We start from the raw sequence: 23,839 nt of genomic DNA on the forward strand, positions 1-23,839 counted from the left end.
CTTCATCCCAAAAATCAAATGCTAACAATAGTTTTAAGTCATAAAAATAAAATCAATAAAAAAAGTGTGTTAAAAGGGACTATTTAGAATAAATAATTAAAATAAAATATTAATATTAAACAAATTAGAAAATAAAAATTATATAAAATTAAATAAAACGTTAAGAAAATTGAAAAATATTTTTGGGTAATTTTATGGACGAAGAAAATATTTTAAATAAGAAAAAGAAATATTAAAATGGAAGGATTAATGGTGATGAACATGGTAAGCAAGCGTAGATATATCAAAATATGGTCATGGAAGAGATGATTATCTAATGGAAAATAGAAGTGGAATGGAATCTGATATGTGATGAAGCTTTTCCTCCTTGCCACGAAATTCCAATGCTCCTTTAGGGTTAGGGTTTCAGCTTCTTAAATAGGGTGGATTAGGTGTTCTCATGGGCTTTTTAATAAGTGATTTATCCATAGAAATAAAAGTGTGAAGTGAGGTGTAAAATATTGTTATTTTGGGTCAAACTTAAGTGAATGAATGTCCAGTGCATGGCCAAAAGAGGTAAAAAAACGTGACTGGTTTGTACAGCATGCTTAGAAAATCTGATTGGGCCAGCCAGGCCCAAAATCTGCCTAGAAAATCAAGTCATGATGCCCACTTTAAATGAATGTATCTCTCAAACCATGGATCTAAATGAGATGATTCCAAAAGGATGTGAAAGAGGACATGGAAAGGTACAATTTTTATGAAGAAAGTATTTTCAAATAATGCCTTGAAGTGCAAGAAACTTGGCCGAGAAGTCTTGACAAATTTTGAAGATTTTGGACTTAGAAATTTTTCTAAGTGTCCTAAAAAAATGTCTCACTTTGACTAAGCATAACTTTCTCAATTCTAATCCAAATGGAGCAAACTTTATATCTCTAGAAAGCTTGGAACAAGAGGAACAACTTTTATGTTGGAGATATTTTCAAATGGAGCTTTTAGCTTGATGCAAAATGGGCTTAAAGTGAATGCAACGATCATGAAAACTTGCCCTAAATGGAAAGTCAACCATTTCCAAATTAAGTAACTTTTCCAATTCCTGATTAAATGATGAATCCATGATCCAACCTTGATCAAATTTCACATGTAGGATCCCTTAGGCATGTATTTTTAGATTCCACTCTCAAAATGTCAGGAGTTGACTTTTCTGGCCCTACAGTTGACTTTTCCCAAACTATCTGATTCCTGATTCCATTGATCAATTGAAGCACTTCTAGCTCAAATAAAGAGCTTATTTTTTGTATGTAGACCCTTGTGGACATATGGAGGGCCATGGAAAAGAGTTTCACCCAAAGAATCAGAAATAAACTGATTTTATACCAAACCCTAGTTTTAGGGCAAAATGATCAAGAACTGATTGCACTGATTGCCAATGGATCTTTCTGAGATAATTGCGAATCTTCCTAGGCCAAGATTCCTCTCTAATCATGACATGGATGAGCTTCTCTACTTCCAACCAAACATTGCCTGTTGCAGGTAGCCATGAAACCCTAATTTCTGATTAAATCCAGATGAACACTCTGATAGCTTTGAATCCTTCACTGATGAACTGAGGACCATAATAAGATACTTGGACCCCCCTGAGACCCTTGAGACTTGTATACTTAGAAAATGAAGTCCAATTCTCAATCTTTCTTTGTGTGGGCTCCTTCTGTTAAGGAGTGATCGATCAAAACCTGATCTTTATGTCACTAATGCAGTATGCAATGAGTATGACCTAATATGATGCTAATGAAGTGTAAAACATAATCCCATGCTTCCAGGAAAAATGAAGGGTTAATTTTGGGGTATTACAATGCCAAGCAGACTTTGGAAAAAGGTCCATTAGCCAATTGGTGTAAAATTGTCAATGTGGTAAAGAAGCGTGATAGATTCAGTATTGGTTATCATCCATAAGCTCGCAAAGCAAGCCTGAAGAAGAAATAGTTCAACCCGGTTAAACCCATCAGCGCAGGCTTCCAAAGCGATCATATAGTGGAAGTCATTGGAGAATCTAGTGGCAGCAAACTGAAGACTCTCAGTCTTGTACGCAGATGTCCTCTAGGATTCAAGCTTACCAACTAGACAACTTCTGTGATTCCTATAGTGTATTCGAAGAAAATGTAATGCATTTTGTTTTCTTAATCCCTTGTCTTCTCCCCAGACAAGAGGATAGCTTGTAAGGGCCCCCATGTTTAAAAGTATTATGTGATTAAATAAAGAAAGTACTTTTTTGCATGCAAAATTTGTGTTCCTTTTCTTTCAATTATTTTTACTTTTTCACAAAAATGAAATGGAAAAAGTTTCTTTTTCTTTTTCCACTTTATTAAAAAGCATACTAAAAATAAGCTCATAACATGCAGAGAAAATAAAACCATTGATAACAACATGGCAAGAATCGGCTGTAAGTCTGGATTTCCAATTAACCAAGCTGAAGATGACAGTGAGGAAGATTGTGAATTACCAGCCGAACTAGCACGGCTCCTTGAGCACGAAGAAAAAGAGATTCAACCATACAAAGAACTAGTGGATGTTATTAATTTGGGTTCTGAAACTGATAAAAAAGAAGTAAAGATTAGGGTATCTCTTTCCGAGCATGTACACTCTGAGTCGGTCAAGTTATTGCATGAATATGTAGGCATCTTTGCTTGGTCATATCAAGATATTCTAGGATTACACACCAACATTGTTGAACATCACTTGCCACTCAAGCCTGAATGTCCTTCAGTCAAGCAGAAGCTCAGAAGTCCCAGACCCGACATGGCACTCAAGATCAGAGAAGAGGTTAAGAAGCAGTTTGACGCTGGCTTTTTAGATATTTCTGAGTATCCACAGTGGGTTGCTAATATCATTCCCGTTCCGAAGAAAGATGGTAAAGTCAAAATGGTGTAGATTATCGAGACCTCAACAAGCGAGCCCAAAGGATGATTTCCCTTTTCCTCATATTGATGTTTTGGTTGATAATACAACTCAGTTTTTCGTCTTTTCCTTCATGGATGGTTTCTCAGGGTATAATCAGATAAAGATGTTGTCAGATGATGTGGAGAAGACAACTTTCATCACACCTTGGGGAACTTACTGCTACAAAGTAATGTCGTTCGGCTTGAAGAATGCAGGGGCAGCATATCAACGTGCCATGGTAACCCTCTTTCATGACATGATTCATGAAGAGATTTAGGTTTATGTGGACGAAATAATTGCCAAATCCAGAACTGAAGATGATCACTTAGAAAACCTGAGGAAGTTGTTTTCCAGGCTCCGGAAGTTCAAGTTGCATTTGAATCCAGCAAAGTGCACTTTTGGGGTCCGATCTGGTAAGCTATTGGGTTTCATAGTTAGTTAGAAAGGTATGCCACCTCCCCGAACAGAAAAAGAAGTCTGAGGTTTCCTTGGTCGACTCAATTATATTTCCAGATTCATATCACATTTAACAGCTACCTATGAATCAATACTCAAATTATTGAGGAAGAAACAATCGATTGTGTGGAATAGGGGTGTTCGCGGTGCGGTTTGGGCGGTTTTGACGATAAAAATCATCCGAACCGCAAGAGAAAAAAGCATGCGGTTTGGTTTGGTTCGGTTGGCTTTTAGAAATAAAACGAAACCAAACCAAACCAATGCGGTTTGGGTTGGTTCGGTTGATTCGGTTTTTTATAATATTTTTATTATGCCATACATACACCTATAGAGAACAATATAACTTTGTATTTAGTCATTCATACATGACTAAACAACATCAAAACTCATCATATTTAGACAAAAATGTTTCATTCAATATACAAAAAATTAGATTAGACAAAAGTGGAAGAAAAAATATATATAAATAGTAGCATAAAATAATATCGAAGACATTATAATAAAACATAAAAAACATATGAGATGAGAGATTAGAGAAGATGAAAAAAAGAATATAAGAGATGCGAGATTGAGAAGAAAGGTGCGATAAAAATGTAATTAAAAGAGAAAATAGTAACATAATAGATGAAAAAGAAAGAACATAAGAGATGATTTATTAGAGTAGAATAGGCGAAACCTACATGGAAAAGAAGACGAGAAAAATGTGTGATACTACTATGAGAGATTTAAGAAGGTTGAAATTGAAATCCTAAGCGTGAGTAAGAGAAAATCGTTTGTAATTGTAAGGTTAAGGTATACTAGGTTTGATGTTTTGGTTGGATGTGGGATAAGTAAAATTTGGGTTGTAACATAATGCGATTTGGTTTGGTTTAGTTCGGTTTACAAAATACAAACCGCAAAACAAACCAAACCGTGCGGTTTTGTTAAAAAATGATCCAAACGAAACCGAACTAAATGCGGTTTTTTGCGGTTTCGGTTTGGTTTGGTTTGGTTTGCGGTTTTCTATTGGGTTGGTTTGGTTTTAAACACCCCTAGTGTGGAATGACGATCGTTAAATGGCATTCGACAAAATAAAAAAGTACTTGCAAGAACCACCAATCCCCATACCGTCGGTTCCTGGTAAGCCTCTTATTATGTACCTCGTGGTACTCGATGAATCTATGGGCTGCGTTTTTGGTCAGTATGATGATACATGCAAGAAAGGACATGCAATATACTACTGTCATACCCCAAAATTTGCCCTCCATTTTTGCTTTTTACCTAACCCATGATTTGGGACCCATATATACTCATGCATACTCATCATTTATTCATGGTTAACAGTGACTAACGAACATCATAGATCCAATGTTTTTGGTTAATAAAGCAGGTTTGGATTGAAGATTTTGGTATTGTTCATCGTGCGGGTTGCAACCCTAATTCTCGATCTTTAGGGATCTTGTTGCTTGGCCTCCATGCATGAATTGGACTTCTAAACCCTAGTTGTGGGCCATGGTTTGAGATATTGTTGGTGGAGCTTTGTGCTTGATCTGGAACCCTAATCAGGGATGGTTGTTGTTCAAATGCCTTGGTTGGTAGACTTTTGGATTGATGATTAATCGAAACCCTAGCTTGTTGGTTCATAAGGGTTGTGGGCCTCACTACTTGGTGTGTGCTTAAAACCTTGATTAGATGTACCTGAAGTTGTTGGTTTGGTTTGAGGATTGTAAAACCTTAGCTCATGGGAGGGACTGTTTGGTCATTATGATCTGCATCATGTCATTCATTAAGTTGATTAGAGGATTATGGTTTCAAAGAACGGATGGTTCAAGTCCTCACACGGACCCTTCAAAACTTATGTATTAGTTTGAAGGATCATGGTGCATCCAAGCTTCTCATACCTCATTCATGATTGATTCACCGATAAAGGCTTTATGGTGCCTGCAGGATCGTCGATTTAAGTCGATCTAAGGCTTTATGGTGCCTGCAAGATCGTCGATCTAAGTTTCATTAATACCATTCAAATTTGCAAAATCCTCATAAAAATCCAATTCTATACAAAAACTGCTTTGACCAGAGTTGACTTTTGGTCAACAGTTGACCAAAGTCAACAGTTGACTTTTGGTCAACGGTTGACTTTTTGGCCAATAGTTGACCAAAGTCAACTAACCAAGATTTTCCATCCCACTCAAATTTATTTCTAAACATTCATTCAAATAGTATGCATTACATCCTTCAAACCTTCATTTAATTCAATTTACTTTTCAATTACATTCCTAAATTCCAAACATTAACCATCAAATAAGTATAATTGAGTGCGTTGGCATTTCACTTTTAACAAGAGCATTTCACTTACACACATACTTTATAACCTTTGAAATCTCCAAATTAACCATTACAATACCATATTTCAACTGTCAATCATATTTTACCATTAAGTCATAAACCATTACAGCACACCATTCAAAATCCCATTAAAAGTTCCAATCAAATTACATTTAGCCATACATTCCATTTACATTATAACCCTATCAAACTCAAACCAAGCAAATTATCTACAAGCTTCAACAATGTCCATAGCAGTGCGTCGCTTAACACTGCTCGGTGAATTCAAGCCATTTTGACTCATTGCAGAATCTCTCGACGCTAAATCCGCTGAAAATGTCGCTGAAAACTATGAATACTTCCTCTTCGATCCAGAAATCGCTCGAGATAGAGTCGTTCAAGATCATTGGGACGAGGTTGCTTCTTCTTTGAATAATCGCGGCGATCATGAGCTTTTTATTAGAGGAAAACAGATTATATGGTCGATTGATGCAAGAGTATTTAAGAGACTTACTCTGTAATCCTCTATTGTTAAGGTGTGCTGGTGCCATCTGGGTCATACAACTGAAGCAGCTCTTTTATGTATATTACAAATTTATAGTTTGACAGTACATCTGGTGAAGTAGTTTCAGTTCAATTGCCGCGTACACAATCACATCTATATGGCCTCTTCCATTTGGTTTATTGCTCCAGCAGGAAGTTGAAGCAAGCATATTCATCACGTCATCCATTCCGCATACAAGCTGCACAAACAATCCACATACACAAACTTCAGCATATAATGTTACCCTTCATAATTCTCTCCATTGGGACAACAACAAGCTCAAACAGTGAGAACTTCGGCGCCGGTTAAAACGAAGACATCATTGCATAAATCAGTTCATGATATTCACCTGCACAGTATCCAATCGGTAGAACCAAGGTGCACAACCAACAACAGTAACACCATGAAACCTGCAATAAAGTTCCGGAAACCCCAAACTCCTTCAACAATTCCAGCACATAATTGAATGAGAACCTTCGGAAAAACACGCAACGATCTCCAACTGTGACAAGAAAACAAAAATACATCAAATATGTTGAAGAGAATAAGGGATATTGATTTAAATAGGCAAGTTTCAGTGGATGGTGGTGTCTTGAACTTGAAGAAGCCAAAACTTGAAGGTGTATCATTATCAACATCTATGGATAGCGTGATGACGTGAAGTAACGAAGCAAAATGCATATGCATTCACATGATGGAACAACAACAATACAAGGAAGTTATTTTGGCTTATGCAGTGTTGCTTAAAGCAGATAAGGGCCAGGTCACTTCTCGGCAAAGTGTTGGAGAGGAGTGTTAGAGACTCATGTATGAAGTTTTTAAAGTCAAGGTGGAAGTGCCAATTGACAAAGCACTCAGTACATTATTAAGGCTGAGCCTAGCAACTGAAACCAAACCAGTCCAAATGTTCATAATCTTGTCCGCATTCAAATCAAATAAAAATGGGCCCAAGCATACCGGCTGCAGGAAACGCATCAACATAACCCAACAGTGACGTGATAGCCTTGCAAACTGACACATGCATAAACATAAAACTGCAGCTCTTTCTCTCTTTTCCCGTTTTAATCACAAGGAGCTTCGCATGACTGCTTGGAGTAGAACCATTTTTAAGTCTGTGAACCTAAGCTAACCATGACAGGTTCAAAACTGAACTTCCAAACTTATTTAATCACACTGCCGCTACCGATTCAACGAAACTCACCAACCAAAAGTCTTGAATACGAGACCTTAGATATTGAATCCAGCCTGGAAAATGTACCACTGGTAGCAAAGGATAATGTAGAGAATACAAATTGCATTTCTTGAGATATATAGAAATGGTGGCTCACAGGCGAAGTATAAAATAATTTTTTCGAGAAAGTTTTGCAACTGTGAAAGTTGGTTGGCTGAGCAGTTTGGTGTGAAGAATTTCAACTCTCTTAGTCATGGAGATCTCTTATCATTTCTTGAGAATAACACTGACCAGTTGCCTCGTGAGCTGCTCAAATTATTGGGCAGTGGCATGTGCGAGAATTCCTCCATCAAGGCTTGCATGTCCTCAAATGAGTTGGTTGCTTTACTATCTCAGGCTATTAGCAGGTTCTGGGAGAATGAAATAGTAATCAAGCAGATTATTTCCATGCTGCTTATGAGGCAATTTCACTCAATTGGTTTTGAATTTGTGGAAAATGGGTCTCTTGAGGATCTTCTGGACACTGTTCGAGAGCATAAATCTAATGTGACTTCAAAATATGTTGTACTTTCTTCCACCATGATTGAAGAGCACTATCACATAGACTCCTTAAGTGACAGAGATAACAATTGGTCCGGAATCACCACTGATAGTTCTGAAATGGACCATAAAACAAAAAGCTCTGAAACTATTACAGCAAAAAATGCAATTGGAGTATTACTTAAGTCACCAATGCCAACAACCGCAGGGTACCAGGCCTTACCTATCAGCGGGAGCTGTAACCTTCTGCAGCGAACCGTAATCCCTCTTTAAGCAGCAGATGATACATTCCAATCACACACACAGCAGTTCACGGCACCATTGGCATCTGGCAAGCTGACCTTCACAGGGGATAATATTACACAACACAAATACAAAACTTAAAGCATTACAAAACCAAAGACAATATTCAATACTCCTTTTTCATTTAACATTTAACAAAACAAGAGAATCCCAGCTAATAACACAAAAATTCACACCACAAACATGACTGTGACTAACGTCTCTAACGAATTTCCAACTGAACAATTAACGGAACTTTAACATTCAACTAACTTCCATTGCAATTTCACTGACAGTGTGAACTGCCCTAACAGAGCTGCCTGAACTGCCCGATTCAGTTAACCATTCCCAACTCTATAAATCCATCTCTCATCCCTCACTATATGCTCTCAATTACCGTAACTGTTAGGGCTTCAACATCAGAAGCTTCAACCAGTTGAGCTTCAACATTCGCCACCCTCTCCGTTGCAACAAATCGCACACGCATCTCAAGAAGAAGCCATTCCTACAAACTAGAGATTGGAGAAGGAGAAGAATTTTCCGCATTCATAAAGAAGAAAGAGTCAAAGCAAGAAATCACTGGAATTGTCGCTCTCTTCGTCGTCTCCGGCAGGTACGTTGGTATATTCATTGTTCCATATTGAACCGGTTACCGTAGTGTAGCCGGAGGTGATTGGAATCAGAACCCCAACCCTAGGGCTTCGATTCCAGGTAGGGATAGTTTAATTTACGTTTTACGACCTAGGGTTCATGAAGAAGTTGCTCTGATTCGTTTAGTTGATGATGAGTCTGGGGAACCTGAGCCAAGATTCAAATTCAGGGCGTACATAGGAGAAGTTTGGTATATGGATTTGGTAGTTCAGGCTCTGCCGCCGCCGACAAAGGATTATGACGCGGAGGAGAAGATTTGAATCCAGGGAAGGAGATTTGAATTAATCAAAGATGTCTACTAATGCGGTTTACATGTTCGTCACTCTTGCGCATGTGGCCTTGGGTAATTCACGATTCTTATTTCCAGTTTGTGGGAATATGGGCCTTTGGCCAAAGCTGTTTACTTCCCGCACATGACCTGGTAATCCACACCCCTGGTTCCGTGGCTTTGACCAGTGTTGGGCCTTTGCTAAGGCCCAAGTGGATTCCTCTCTATTTACTCCGAATTTGGGCTTGCACCCCTTTAACTGGTTAATGACCCAATTTAATTTACATTATTTAATTTGATTAGTTTTTTTGTTAATAATATTAGGGTTATTAGGAATTATTAGATTTTGATTAGATGATAATTAGGATTTTTAGAATGTAGATTTCGGAAATGTTAATTTTGGTTAGTTTTAACCGATTAGAACTCAGTAGAGTTGAATCCTGAATTTGATTAGTATTATTAGAGTTTTAGAGATATTCTTGATTTTAGTTGGTTTAATAGATTTTAATTTTGATTAAAGATTAATTAGTTTTAATCAGTTGTTTAGGAAGTTAGAATTAATTAGAATTTAATTGATCTTAATTAGAATTCTCATGATTAGAATTTTAATTCAATATTTATAAATTTGTCAAATGACTGTTTTGCCCATAGGTTAGAAATAGTCTAATTTTGGCATGTTCCCGTACACTCAATTCAACTAATTTTTCCCCACTAATTAAGTTGATCAAAGTACGCTTTGATCGACTAAATCCTTTGACTGTGCTTAATCTCCCAAACTTAGTCAAGTGATCAAAAGACCCTTGATCACTTGATAAAGCAAGTCCTTGTGATCAAGATATGCTGGATACTGGATCTCCTACTTCAATCAAGATTCAAAGATCAAGATCAAGAGTTCAAGCTATTCAAATCAGTACGAGACAAGACTACTATTCAAGCACTACAAAGGTCAAAATTCAACACTTGTTAATCATGAGCCAAGTTGTGTGCCATGAGTCTTAAGTAATAGAGAAGGAATGGGATTGGAGAATTCCTACCCCCATTCTGAATATCTTTGGGTATGGGACGAATGACCCAGTCGCTCACTGTATTCACCTCTATTCATATGCTTTAGCACAACTTAATTCAAGTTGATTGACATGCCCCTTCATCATTCAAAGACAAACCTTTATCATGGGAAGCTGCAAGGAAATTCAAATTAACACTCATCGATTATGATGCAAATCGCACGTCATGGGCCTTAAGTAGTAGAGAAGGAATGGGACTGGAGAATTCCTACCCCTATTCTGAATATCTTTGGGTGCGGGACGAATGACCTAGTTACTCACTGTACTCATCTCTATTCATAGACTTTAGTGCAATTTAAATCGAATAATTGATAAGTCTTGCTACACAGACTGAAGATCAGACTTCAACCATTCAAGGTTTCGCTTCTATCCTTTTGCTCCCCGGTAAAACTAAAACCATTTTTGTGAATAAACTCAAAAACAATTAACCCTATGATTAGGATTGTACGACACGAGCCTTAAGCAATGGAGAAGGAATGAGACTGGAGAATTCCTACCCCCATTCTGAATATCTTTGGATGCGGGACGAATGACCTAATTTCTTACTGTATTCATCTCCATTCATAGACTTTAGTACGATTCGAATCATGACTCTCATTTCAGAATAAAAGCAAACTCACCTCATCAAACTCAGTTTTGCCTTTGGGCTTCATTTTCAGTTTAAAACCTTTTCATAAAGGACGTGTTACTTCCGTTATACCGTGAACGACGCTTAAGCCTCCATGAGCGAACAAGCAATGTTAAACTACTAGAGTGTGATCCGAGTTCATCCATTCTACCGCAAACAGATAGACGCTTAAAGCTGCGATGCTCGAGCATACAAGCCCATCGACAGTAGAACGCGAACGTTAATATTGTCCACTAAAAACAACTAACGCATCCGTCCTAGTTCCACGAACTATGGAGCTCTGATTTCCTCATTGCATGAATGAGGATACGTAGTCGCGAGGACACAAATCCTTGGCGAGCACAATTATGTATAACCTTCATTTTCTATAATTATCTATTTCTCACTTTTTTTCACACTTATCTATTAAACCCCCATTTCCCTTTCGCGAGTAATCTTTAGATAATAACACCTATCCTTGCAAAGAACATTTAAAACGGTTCCCATGGAGTACCATGGATGTTAGGGGTTCTAGTACCTTCCCCTTTGCATAACCGACTTCCTTACCCATTTCTCTTTCCCCCGGGTTTTATCGATGTTTTCCCTTTCCTTCGGGAATAAATAAAGTTCGATAGTGACTCTGTTGTATCTTTGAGCGTGCAATGCGCTCGGGTATTTTTCACGTAGCTTCAGCTGACGACTCTGTTGGGGAGACTGTTGGGGAGTTTGCTTGTAGTTGGGGGTCTCTTTTTGAGCATCCCCAGCATCAGCTGGCGAATCTACTGGGGATTCCTTTCCTAAGCAATTCAAGCCCGGTTTTGCTTGCTTCCTTTGTGTGTTTAGGTGTTTACCTTTATTGCTTTACTTGCTTTATTTATGTTATTTATCGCATTACTTTACTGCTTTAAATATTCATATGCTGTTATATTCTGGATATTATCTGTCATATTACCTGTTGGGATGGGATGATACTATTTGAGAGAAGCTCTACACCCGAGCTTGAGTATATACACATGATATATTTGTGGATAGTCGTGTCAGCCTGTGTTTTACGCGTTGGGTTGACATGAGAGCCACACCTGTAACACCCTTCTACCCAAACGACATATTTAAATAAATTATCAGAGTACAACTTGTAGAAGAGTTTACATTTCTTACAACATAACACTTATCGCATCACAACATAAAACATATTATTTATTTTATTAAAACTTCGCAGCGGACAACAACACAAATGTTATCATTCATCATATAACAATTCATAATAATGTTTCAACATTATCTCAACAAAGCATCTCAACATATTAGTCATCATAAACAACGTAAATAATAACCAATTATCTATCGAATCCCATAACCCCGGTGTCACATGACCAGAGCATTTGACTCGACTCCGTAGAATAACTCTACACTTATTCTTCAAACCTCAACAATAGCTACTCCTCTTTATCTGCACATTGCTCATCATAGATGAACATAAACACATGCAGAAGGGGTGAGAATTACATTATTAAATAATAATATAACGACAGAAATATAAACATAAATATATTTCACATATGCCAACACAGCTCATCATAATCATCATAATCAACATACTCATGAACATCAACAAAACAACATATCAAATGCAATGCACACACCCATGCATGACTCAACACGACTCGGTATACCCATTTTGTGACCAACTACAGGATCACCACTCCCAGATTCATCACCATAGAATCCGAGTTCCCCGTAAGGAACCAAGCCTCTCAACAAGCCCGGAGTCAACAACATCATTGGAACTCAGTCCGTTCATCACTAGGCATCGGCCTTTCATGAATGCATGCACACCAAGCATGCATCATAATCAACATAGCAACAACAGCATCATATAGTCATGTTATCATCATCATTAACACATTCTATCATAAAAGCATATCACATCATGCCACATAATCAAACACAGTATTATCACACTCTACTAATATCTATACCACTCAAAGCAACGGGAAATGATCCCTCGTATACTATGCATCAGCTAAGTTACCTCGCTCAGCCTAAACAACCGAAACTGCACAACAACAGCCCAGGAAAGACCACAAGTCTGCCCATACGCGTATTGCCTATACTCATACGCGTATTGCCCACGCCTGACCAAATCCATACGCGTATTGGCCATTCCCATACGCGTATGCTACGCGTATCACTTCCCCATACGCGTACCACCAGAGACCATTTCACGTTCAAAATCCCATCTTCCTCATCCATACGCGTATTGCCTAGTGCCATACGCGTACCAGGCCATCTCATACGCGTATTGCCTAGTGCCATACGCGTATGACCAGAAACCAGATCTCCAGATCTGCAATGGCTTTCTCTACTACGAGATCTATCCAAATTCATCCTTCCACAGTCCAAATTTCGCACAAAATCACTCATATCATCTAGTACAATTAGTCTCCTATTCGATTTCACAATCCTAACATCATTGCATATAATTTCTACGAATTCCTTCGACTAAAATCCCAATTTCGTTCATACAATATTTCACCATTTTCAGCATATTATTGTTTAATAAGGTTCAGACCCCTTACCTCTTTGGATTGAAGGAAGCTCTGGGCAATCTTTGGCCTTTTCCTCTTCCTTCTCTTTCTCTTCAGCGGTTCTCCCTCTTTCTCTGACTCTGAGGCAAAACACGTGAAAAAACTGAGTCCTCCCTTTGGCCTCTCTTATCCCATTTCCACTTTTACCCTTCCACTCCTCATATTCCATTTATTTTATTTATTTAATTATTATTAAAATAAATAACATCTCTAATAATGATAATAATTCCCAATATTATTTAATAATTCACTTTATCTTCAAATAATCATATTAAAATAATATTTAAATTATTCTGACGATAATCGGGGTGTTACAACTCTCCCCCACTAAAAGAGTTTTCGTCCTCGAAGACATACCTCAAGCAAATAGAGCCGGATACGACTCCTTCATCTGATCCTCACGCTCCCAAGTCAAGCTCTCACCAGCTGGACCTCCCCAAACAACTTTCACTAGAGCAATTTTCTTACCTCTCAGGGTCTTCTCTTCGCGGTCATCTATCCGAATTGGCAACACCTCAACGGTCAAATTATCCCTCACCTGGATATCATCCAACTGAACAACATGCGAAGGATCCGTAATATATTTTCTCAACTGAGATACATGAAACACATCATGCAGATTAGAAAGCGACGGCGGTAAAGTTATTCGATACGCCACTTCCCCAACCCTCTTCAAAATCTGATACGGACCCACAAACCTCGGAGTAAGCTTTTTAGACTTTAAAGCTCTACCCACACCTGTCGTCGGAGTAACTCTCAAGAACACATGATCTCCCTCTTGGAACTCAAGTGCCTTTCTCCTGTTATCATGATAACTCTTCTGACGACTCTGAGAAATCTTCATTTTCTCCTGAATCATCTTAACCCTTTCAGTCGTCTGCTGCACAATCTCAGGTCCGAGTACAACACTCTCACCTGATTTATACCAACACAATGGAGTTCTACACCTCCGACCATACAACGCTTCATATGGAGCCATACCGATACTAGCATGAAAACTATTATTATAAGTAAACTCCACCAACGGCAAATAACTATCCCAAGAACCACTCTGCTCCAACACACAAGCTCTCAACAAATCCTCCAAGGATTGGATAGTTCTTTCGGTCTGACCATCAGTCTGAGGATGATAAGCTGAACTCAACCTCAACTTAGTTCCCAACGCTTTCTGTAAACTTTCCCAAAATCTAGAAGTAAACCTGGGATCTCTATCAGACACAATACTGGATGGAATACCATGCAGCCTCACTATCTCCTCAATATACAACTCTGCCAACTTCTCTAAAGAGTGATTAATCTTCATCGGTAAGAAATGCGCCGACTTAGTCAATCGATCCACAATCACCCAAATAGAATCATTACCTTTCACTGTCCTCGGCAATCCCGTCACAAAATCCATGGAAATGCTATCCCACTTCCATTCAGGAATCTTCAAAGGTTGCATCATACCTGCCGGTTTCTGATGTTCAATCTTTGACTTCTGACAAGTCAAACAGGCATACACAAACTTAGCAACATCTCTTTTCATACCAGCCCACCAAAACAACTTCTTCAAGTCTTGATACATTTTAGTTGCACCTGGATGGATGCTCAATCCACTCCTATGGCCCTCTTCAAGAATACTCTTTTTCAATTCAGACACCTCAGGAACACAAACTCTACCTTTAAATCGCAGGATGCCATTCCCATCAATCTCAAAATTACCACCATTACCCTGGTTAACCATAGTAATATGATCAACTAGAGCGACATCAACTTGCTGGCCATTCCGAATATCTTCCAGAATTCCACTAGTCAACTTCAGCATACCCAACTTTACACTATTGGCGGAAACTTCACAACCTAAACTCATATCACGGAACTGTTCAATTAACTCAAGCTCCCGAACCATCATCATAGACATATGTAGAGACTTTCTACTCAGCGCATCTGCAACTACATTAGCCCTACCGGGATGATAACTCAATTCAAAGTCAAAATCTTTCAGTAATTCTAACCACCTTCTCTGCCTCATATTTAACTCTTTCTGATCAAACAGATACTTCAGACTCTTGTGATCACTGAACACTTCGAATCTGGAACCATACAGATAATGCCTCCACATTTTCAACACAAATACAACAGCTGCAAGTTCTAGATCATGCGTAGGATAATTCCTCTCATGAACTTTCAACTGTCTAGAAGCATAAGCTACAACTTTACCGTCCTGCATCAAAACACCACCAAGACCCATCAAAGAAGCATCACAATAAACAACGAAGGACTCACCAGGATTAGGCAAGATCAACACTGGAGCACTGGTCAACCGCCTCTTCAACTCAACAAAACTCGCTTCACAAGCTGCATCCCACACATACACTTGACCCTTCTTAGTCAACTGCGTCAACGGCAATGCCAACTTAGAGAAGCCCTCAATAAATCTGCGATAATAACCAGCTAACCCCAGAAAACTGCGTATCTCAGTAGCAGACTTCGGAGTCTCCCACTGTAATACAGCATCAACTTTAGCAGGATCAACAGAAATCCCACCACTCGAAATTACATGGCCAAGGAAACTCACTTCCTTCAACCAGAACTCACATTTAGATAACTTTGCATATAATTTCTTTTCTCTTAACACCTGCAAAACAATTCTCAGATGTCCTGCATGCTCTTCTTCCGTCTTAGAATATATCAATATATCATCTATGAACACCACAACAAAATTATCAAGGTACGGATGAAATATACGATTCATATATTCCATAAACACACCTGGAGCATTAGACACACCGAACGGCATCACAGTGTATTCATAATGACCATACCTCGTACGGAAAGCAGTCTTTGCAATATCATCTGACTTCACACGGATCTGATGATAACCCGACCGCAAATCAATCTTACTGAAAACATGCGCTCCAACCAACTGATCCATCAAATCATCAATCCTCGGCAATGGATACCGATTCTTGATAGTCACCTTATTCAACTGCCGATAATCGACACACAACCTCATCGTACCTTCTTTCTTCTTCACTAACAATACTGGTGCACCCCAAGGAGAAACACTTGGACGCACAAACTTCTTCTCAAGCAATTCTTCAAGTTGCTTCTTCAATTCAACTAATTCAGTTGCCGACATTCTATAAGGAGACATCGACACCGGACTCGTACCTGGTACTAAGTCAACGGCAAATTCGACTTCACGTTCTGGAGGTAATTCACTTACATCCTCCGGAAACACATCCTGAAATTCACAGACAACAGGCAATTCTACACTCACCACTTTCTTATCCGCTTGCAGAGACGCAAATAAAGCGAATATCTGAGCTTCATCTTTCACAAATTCCCCCACCTGCCTAGCAGATAGAAATCTTGCCTCATCATTCTCACCAACTTCAGAAAACCGCACCGTCTTCCTATAGCAGTTGATAAACACGCCATAGAATTCTAGCCAATTCATTCCCAGAATAATATCAATTTGGTGCAAGGGCAAGCACACCAAATCAACCACGAACTCTCTCTCAAAGATCGTCAAATGACACCCTCGACAGATCACAGAAGTTTTCACAGAACCATTAGCAGGAGTATCTATCACCATACTTCCGCCTAGGGACGACATAATCACACCAATCCTGGTCGCACACTCATACGAAATAAACGAATGAGTAGCACCAGTGTCAACAATAGCAAGCAATTCAACATTATTAATCAAGCAAGTACCTTTAATCAGATTATCTTCTTTAGGAGCTTCAGCCCCACTCAGAGCAAACACCCTACCAGTAGTATGAGCTGCAGTAGCCGCCTTCTTCGGTTTCGAGCACTGCGAACTGATATGGCCTTTCTCGCCACAATTAAAACATGTCGGACCAGCATCCTTACATTCAGTAACTCTATGTCCAGCCTGACCGCATCGGAAACATCTCAGCACTTTCTTGGTACAGCTATCAGCACGGTGGCCTGGCTCGCCACACTTGAAACATTTACCAGCTATGGGAGATCCTCCCCCACTTGGCTTCTTCTCATCTGCCACTTTCTGCTTACCTTTACCATTTGGAGATGCATAAGGACTACCACGATCCTTATTCTTCTTCTCACTAAGACTCTTGTAATGAGCAGTCCTAGCCTTGCTATCTTCATCAAATATCCTGCACTTATTAACCAGTGTAGGAAACCTACGAATCTCCTGGTAACCAATGCCTTGTTTGATCTCGGGACGCAACCCGTTCTCAAACTTGACACACTTGGATTCCTCAGCATCAGCATTATTATAATGAGGACAATACTGTACCAGCTCCTCAAACTTCGAAGCGTAATCAGCAACAGACATGTTACCCTGCTTCAGTTCTAGAAATTCCATCTCCTTCTTACATCGCACATCAGCAGGAAAATATTTCTCCAGAAAGGCCGTCTTGAACCTTTCCCAAGTCATCTCAGCACCTGGTACTGCAATTCTCTGGCGAGTGTTATCCCACCAGTTTTCAGCCCCTTCAGATAACATATGCGTACCAAACTGCACCTTCTGTGCTTCAGTACACGTCATCACCCGGAAAATCTTCTCAATTTCCTTCAGCCAAATCTGAGCACCATCTGGATCATAGCGCCCTTTGAATGTAGGAGGGTTATTCTTCAGAAACCTTCCCAAATTCCTAAACTCGTCGACCGGCGGATTCTGCTGCGCCTGCATAGCCTGCGCCATAGCAGCCAAAGCCTCAGCAATCGCACGGTCATTTTCTCCAGCCATACTCTGCACAACACAACCACAACCGTTAAATATCGACAGTGTCATTTACACTAATCGACCAACAGGGAAAACCTCACATTATAACTCGACTGGACTGACCATGCTCTGATACCACTAATGTAACACCCTTCTACCCAAACGACATATTTAAATAAATTATCAGAGTACAACTTGTAGAAGAGTTTACATTTCTTACAACATAACACTTATCGCATCACAACATAAAACATATTATTTATTTTATTAAAACTTCGCAGCGGACAACAACACAAATGTTATCATTCATCATATAACAATTCATAATAATGTTTCAACATTATCTCAACAAAGCATCTCAACATATTAGTCATCATAAACAACGTAAATAATAACCAATTATCTATCGAATCCCATAACCCCGGTGTCACATGACCAGAGCATTTGACTCGACTCCGTAGAATAACTCTACACTTATTCTTCAAACCTCAACAATAGCTACTCCTCTTTATCTGCACATTGCTCATCATAGATGAACATAAACACATGCAGAAGGGGTGAGAATTACATTATTAAATAATAATATAACGACAGAAATATAAACATAAATATATTTCACATATGCCAACACAGCTCATCATAATCATCATAATCAACATACTCATGAACATCAACAAAACAACATATCAAATGCAATGCACACACCCATGCATGACTCAACACGACTCGGTATACCCATTTTGTGACCAACTACAGGATCACCACTCCCAGATTCATCACCATAGAATCCGAGTTCCCCGTAAGGAACCAAGCCTCTCAACAAGCCCGGAGTCAACAACATCATTGGAACTCAGTCCGTTCATCACTAGGCATCGGCCTTTCATGAATGCATGCACACCAAGCATGCATCATAATCAACATAGCAACAACAGCATCATATAGTCATGTTATCATCATCATTAACACATTCTATCATAAAAGCATATCACATCATGCCACATAATCAAACACAGTATTATCACACTCTACTAATATCTATACCACTCAAAGCAACGGGAAATGATCCCTCGTATACTATGCATCAGCTAAGTTACCTCGCTCAGCCTAAACAACCGAAACTGCACAACAACAGCCCAGGAAAGACCACAAGTCTGCCCATACGCGTATTGCCTATACTCATACGCGTATTGCCCACGCCTGACCAAATCCATACGCGTATTGGCCATTCCCATACGCGTATGCTACGCGTATCACTTCCCCATACGCGTACCACCAGAGACCATTTCACGTTCAAAATCCCATCTTCCTCATCCATACGCGTATTGCCTAGTGCCATACGCGTACCAGGCCATCTCATACGCGTATTGCCTAGTGCCATACGCGTATGACCAGAAACCAGATCTCCAGATCTGCAATGGCTTTCTCTACTACGAGATCTATCCAAATTCATCCTTCCACAGTCCAAATTTCGCACAAAATCACTCATATCATCTAGTACAATTAGTCTCCTATTCGATTTCACAATCCTAACATCATTGCATATAATTTCTACGAATTCCTTCGACTAAAATCCCAATTTCGTTCATACAATATTTCACCATTTTCAGCATATTATTGTTTAATAAGGTTCAGACCCCTTACCTCTTTGGATTGAAGGAAGCTCTGGGCAATCTTTGGCCTTTTCCTCTTCCTTCTCTTTCTCTTCAGCGGTTCTCCCTCTTTCTCTGACTCTGAGGCAAAACACGTGAAAAAACTGAGTCCTCCCTTTGGCCTCTCTTATCCCATTTCCACTTTTACCCTTCCACTCCTCATATTCCATTTATTTTATTTATTTAATTATTATTAAAATAAATAACATCTCTAATAATGATAATAATTCCCAATATTATTTAATAATTCACTTTATCTTCAAATAATCATATTAAAATAATATTTAAATTATTCTGACGATAATCGGGGTGTTACAACACCCAGACTAGACTCACTTGGAAATACTTTTGTCTTGTGCGAATTCACTGCGGCAGGGTATTTTCATTTGACTCGATGACTCTGGGAGACCTTTTAGGGACCACCTTTGAGGACTAGTACACACCAGTGAGAGGGCTATTGGGTTTTTATGTAGGAAACCAAGACCCTCCATACCCTTGATCTCTTATTGTCATACGGTGAACTGGACTTTATTGGATTTGTAATCGCAATGTCGCGGTTAGCAAGAGTCGCCACCGACTTTTCTTTTATCCCTTAAGGAAAGGTGGAAAAGAACAGGAAAGACCTTAATTTTAAATTCTTAGGTTCGGGAGGTACTTTATACAAAGGGAAGGTATTAGCACCCTTTGTATCCATGGTTATCCATGGGCTCTTAATTGCTCAATCATTTATGTTTTCTAGTTCGAAAGAGGTGGTTGAGAAAGGTGTGAAAAATGTTTTGAAAATGAGAATTTAACTTTGTAATGATTCTTGCATGAATATATACAAAGTGGTTATCTCGTTTGGTTTCTTTTTTGGAAGTAGTTTAGAAAAATATAACTCGGCAATGATCCTAGTACGGATGTATGCTAAGTGGTGATTTTCCAAAAAAGGATGTTTGAAATGTGTGAGAAGAAAAGTATTTTTTTGTTATGAATGAGCAATTAAGGTTATACCTGTCCGAGGTCTTTCCGGGCATTTCCTATCCTTATGAGGGTAAAACTGTCCTTACTATTGAGAAGTAAGTAGTCTTATCCTTGGGGATGTTGAAGGGTCATCGTAGGGTCATCGATAGGTCATTTAAGGCAACAGTTGTGAGGATACCTTAGCATTCGAAGGGACTATCATCATTTAACCGTAGGCTACACCGAAGGGTCATCGAGGGACAAAGTCGTATTTCCGAAGGCAACATCCGAGGGACCATGATTTATTTTATGATGATTTAACCGAAGGGTCTTTGCTAAGTGTATCCCTACATTCGCGGGACATGACCGTAATATGGTAATCGTGGGGGTAATAGAGAGAGGTCCGATATCATTAATTTAAAGTCCATGTTTTAAGTTTATTAGGTAATTATGGTGAATTTCCGCATTAACAACCAATTAAAACTAACATATTAAAATCAATCAATACATTAAAAATCGACACATTAAAATTAATTGGTAATCAACATGAATCTTCACATCAAAGTGAAGTAATTTGGCATCCATCTCCACGAAAGTCTCTCACACGTAAGGGTACCTAGTCGGCCACTTCATTGGGGATATGGAAGCTTTTACATCATTCAACGCACGGGTTAGAGTATAAGGATAAAATATGATTTGATTAATACCATAAAATGCCATAAAATAACAGTTAGAGTTCAGGCCAAATGATGCAACAATAATGAAATGCACAACAAATGGAACAGCAAAGGGACAAAGCAGCCCCTGTCCCGTTCGCTACTGCCTCGCCTAGCGAAGGCTCAGCGAAGGCTCGTTGCAGGCTCGCCTAGCGATGAGCTAGCGAGCGGCCACGGGTTTGACATTTGAGAACATTATAACTTCAACCTGCAGCATGGCTTATGGCATCCAACATATGATTATACGGTTCAGTTTCATAATAGGCAAACACATTTAAATTCTCATGCAAGACTTCAAAATGTTTATGAATTCAATTATAATCCACAAATTAAGAACATGGAGTGGTACCATATGCCAAATGAGAGTACAAAACGATCACATGCAAATTAAGATATTAAAGTGGTACCACATGCAAAATAAGGTCACAACATGATCATCATATGCCAATTAAGAAACTAAAGCGACAATAATAATGCAAACCTGGATTGGCGAGCCGGATTGAATTGGGCGACGATAGCTTCGGAGCGGGTAAGCGGCCTTCAGGGTTTCCGCCTTCGGAACTCTTTGGATCAGCAGGGTTTCTGTGTTTCTCCCTCTGGATGTGTATTTCCGTCCGTCTTCGTCCTTCTCTGTCTGTTTTTCTCGTGGCAGTGGAGCATGTATTTATAGTAGAGGTAGTGGTGACCTAATGGGCTTGAAATGAGGTCCAAAAATCTGCAAGCTTCGCTAGGCGAAGGAATGGCTCGCCTAGCGAGCAAATTAGGTCTGGGCCTCGTTCTGGATCCAACGCTTCGCTGGGCGAGTTGCATGATGAAATGTTCGCTAGGCGAAGGAGTTGCTCGCCTAGCGAGCTAGCTGTTTTGGGCCGCCTGTGGATTGGGCCTGTTGTGAGTGGGCTTTTGTCCATTTGGCATCAGTGCCTTGCAGAACAAGTCAGAGGGTCTTGGAAAATGCTTTGTAACACCAATGGGCAAATTTTGGGGTATGACAGCTGCCCCTGTTCAATATTCTTGAACCGAGAGAGTAGAATGGTATGCGCCGTTCGTGGTCTGGAGGTGAAAGATTATTGAACACTTAGAATGCCCCAAAAATTTGCACTTGTTCATTTATCTCGATGGGATGGGTTTAAAGAGGCCATCCAAGAAACTTGCTGAGGAGATTTCCAGATTGTGTCGTACATTAGACGATATCTAGAGACATGGGTGTCTCACCGGGTCATACATCAGACCGTATAGTGAACCCTCCATTATGCTGTTGACTTCGTTGGGGAGTCGGAGTATGCCATATACTGCTGGGGATAAGGGATCAGACTGGATCGTTTGTTAGACCGTGTCTGAATACCGGAGTGAGCTGTCCATTAGGCGGATGACTTTGCCGGGGATGAAAGATCAGAATGGATCGTATGCTAGATCGTATCTGAGTTGCAGAATGGGCCGTACGTTAGGCTGAAGCCGCTGAAAAGGGAGTAGTCGTATACTAGACTACCATTCAGGAATGTACCTGTCCGAAGGTAGCACCTGAGAAAAGGAGTAGCCGTATACCAGACTACCCTTCAGGAATGTACCTGTCCGAAGGTAGCACCTGAGAAAGGGAGTAGCCATATAACAGACTACCATTCAGGAATGTACCTGTCCGAAGGTAGCACCTGAGAAAGGGAGTGACCGTATACTAGACTACCATTCAGGAATGTACCTGTCCGAAGGTAGCACCTGAGAAAGGGAGTAGTCATATACTAGACTACCATTCAGGAATGTACCTGTCCTAAGGTAGCACCTGAGCAAGGGAGTAGTCGTGTACTAGACTACCATTCAGGAATGTACCTGTCCGAAGGTAGCACCTGAGCAAGGGAGTAGTCATATACTAGACTACCATTCAGGAATGTACCTGTCCCAAGGTAGCACCTGAGCAAGGGAGTAGTCGTGTACTAGACTACCATTCAGGAATGTACCTGTCCGAAGGTAGCACCTGAGAAAGGGAGTAGCCATATACTAGACTACCATTCAGGAATGTACCTGTCCCAAGGTAGCACCTGAGCAAGGGAGTAGTCATATACTAGACTACCATTCAGGAATGTACCTGTCCCAAGGTAGCACCTGAGCAAGGGAGTAGTCGTGTACTAGACTACCATTCAGGAATGTACCTGTCCCAAGGTAGCACCTGAGCAAGGGAGTAGTCGTGTACTAGACTACCATTCAGGAATGTACCTGTCCGAAGGTAGCACCTGAGAAGATGAAGGTTTAACTTGGTCGTACATTAAACCATATTTGAGTTGTTGAAGATCAGAATGGATCGTACGTTAGACCGTATCTGAGTTGAAAGAGCCCTGTGTTGGACTGAATCAGAATGAACCGTACGTTAGGCTGTATCTGATAATATTTGCGGAGATTATCTGGGGTGGGCTTAGAGATGCCACCATTGGGAGAATGCCAGAATGAATG

General features: G+C 39.7%; 1 long non-coding RNA gene across 2 annotated transcripts; it reads right to left on the bottom strand.

Moving 5' to 3' along the window:
- Positions 1-5,757: 5,757 nt before the first annotated feature.
- On the bottom strand, positions 5,758-9,214 carry LOC127108019 (uncharacterized). 2 transcript variants are annotated; one of them, XR_007795892.1, is made up of 4 exons: positions 8,155-9,212; positions 7,178-8,046; positions 6,570-6,722; positions 5,758-6,419 (listed from the first exon to the last, which is right to left on the bottom strand). It is a non-coding gene; the product is annotated as an uncharacterized LOC127108019 (long non-coding RNA). The 2 variants fall into 2 exon arrangements; XR_007795891.1 differs by having other exon boundaries at positions 6,570-8,046; positions 8,155-9,214.
- Positions 9,215-23,839: the final 14,625 nt, after the last annotated feature.

The sequence above is a fragment of the Lathyrus oleraceus genome, chromosome 7 (assembly GCF_024323335.1).
Source record: "Lathyrus oleraceus cultivar Zhongwan6 chromosome 7, CAAS_Psat_ZW6_1.0, whole genome shotgun sequence".
Taxonomy (NCBI): Eukaryota; Viridiplantae; Streptophyta; class Magnoliopsida; order Fabales; family Fabaceae; genus Lathyrus; species Lathyrus oleraceus.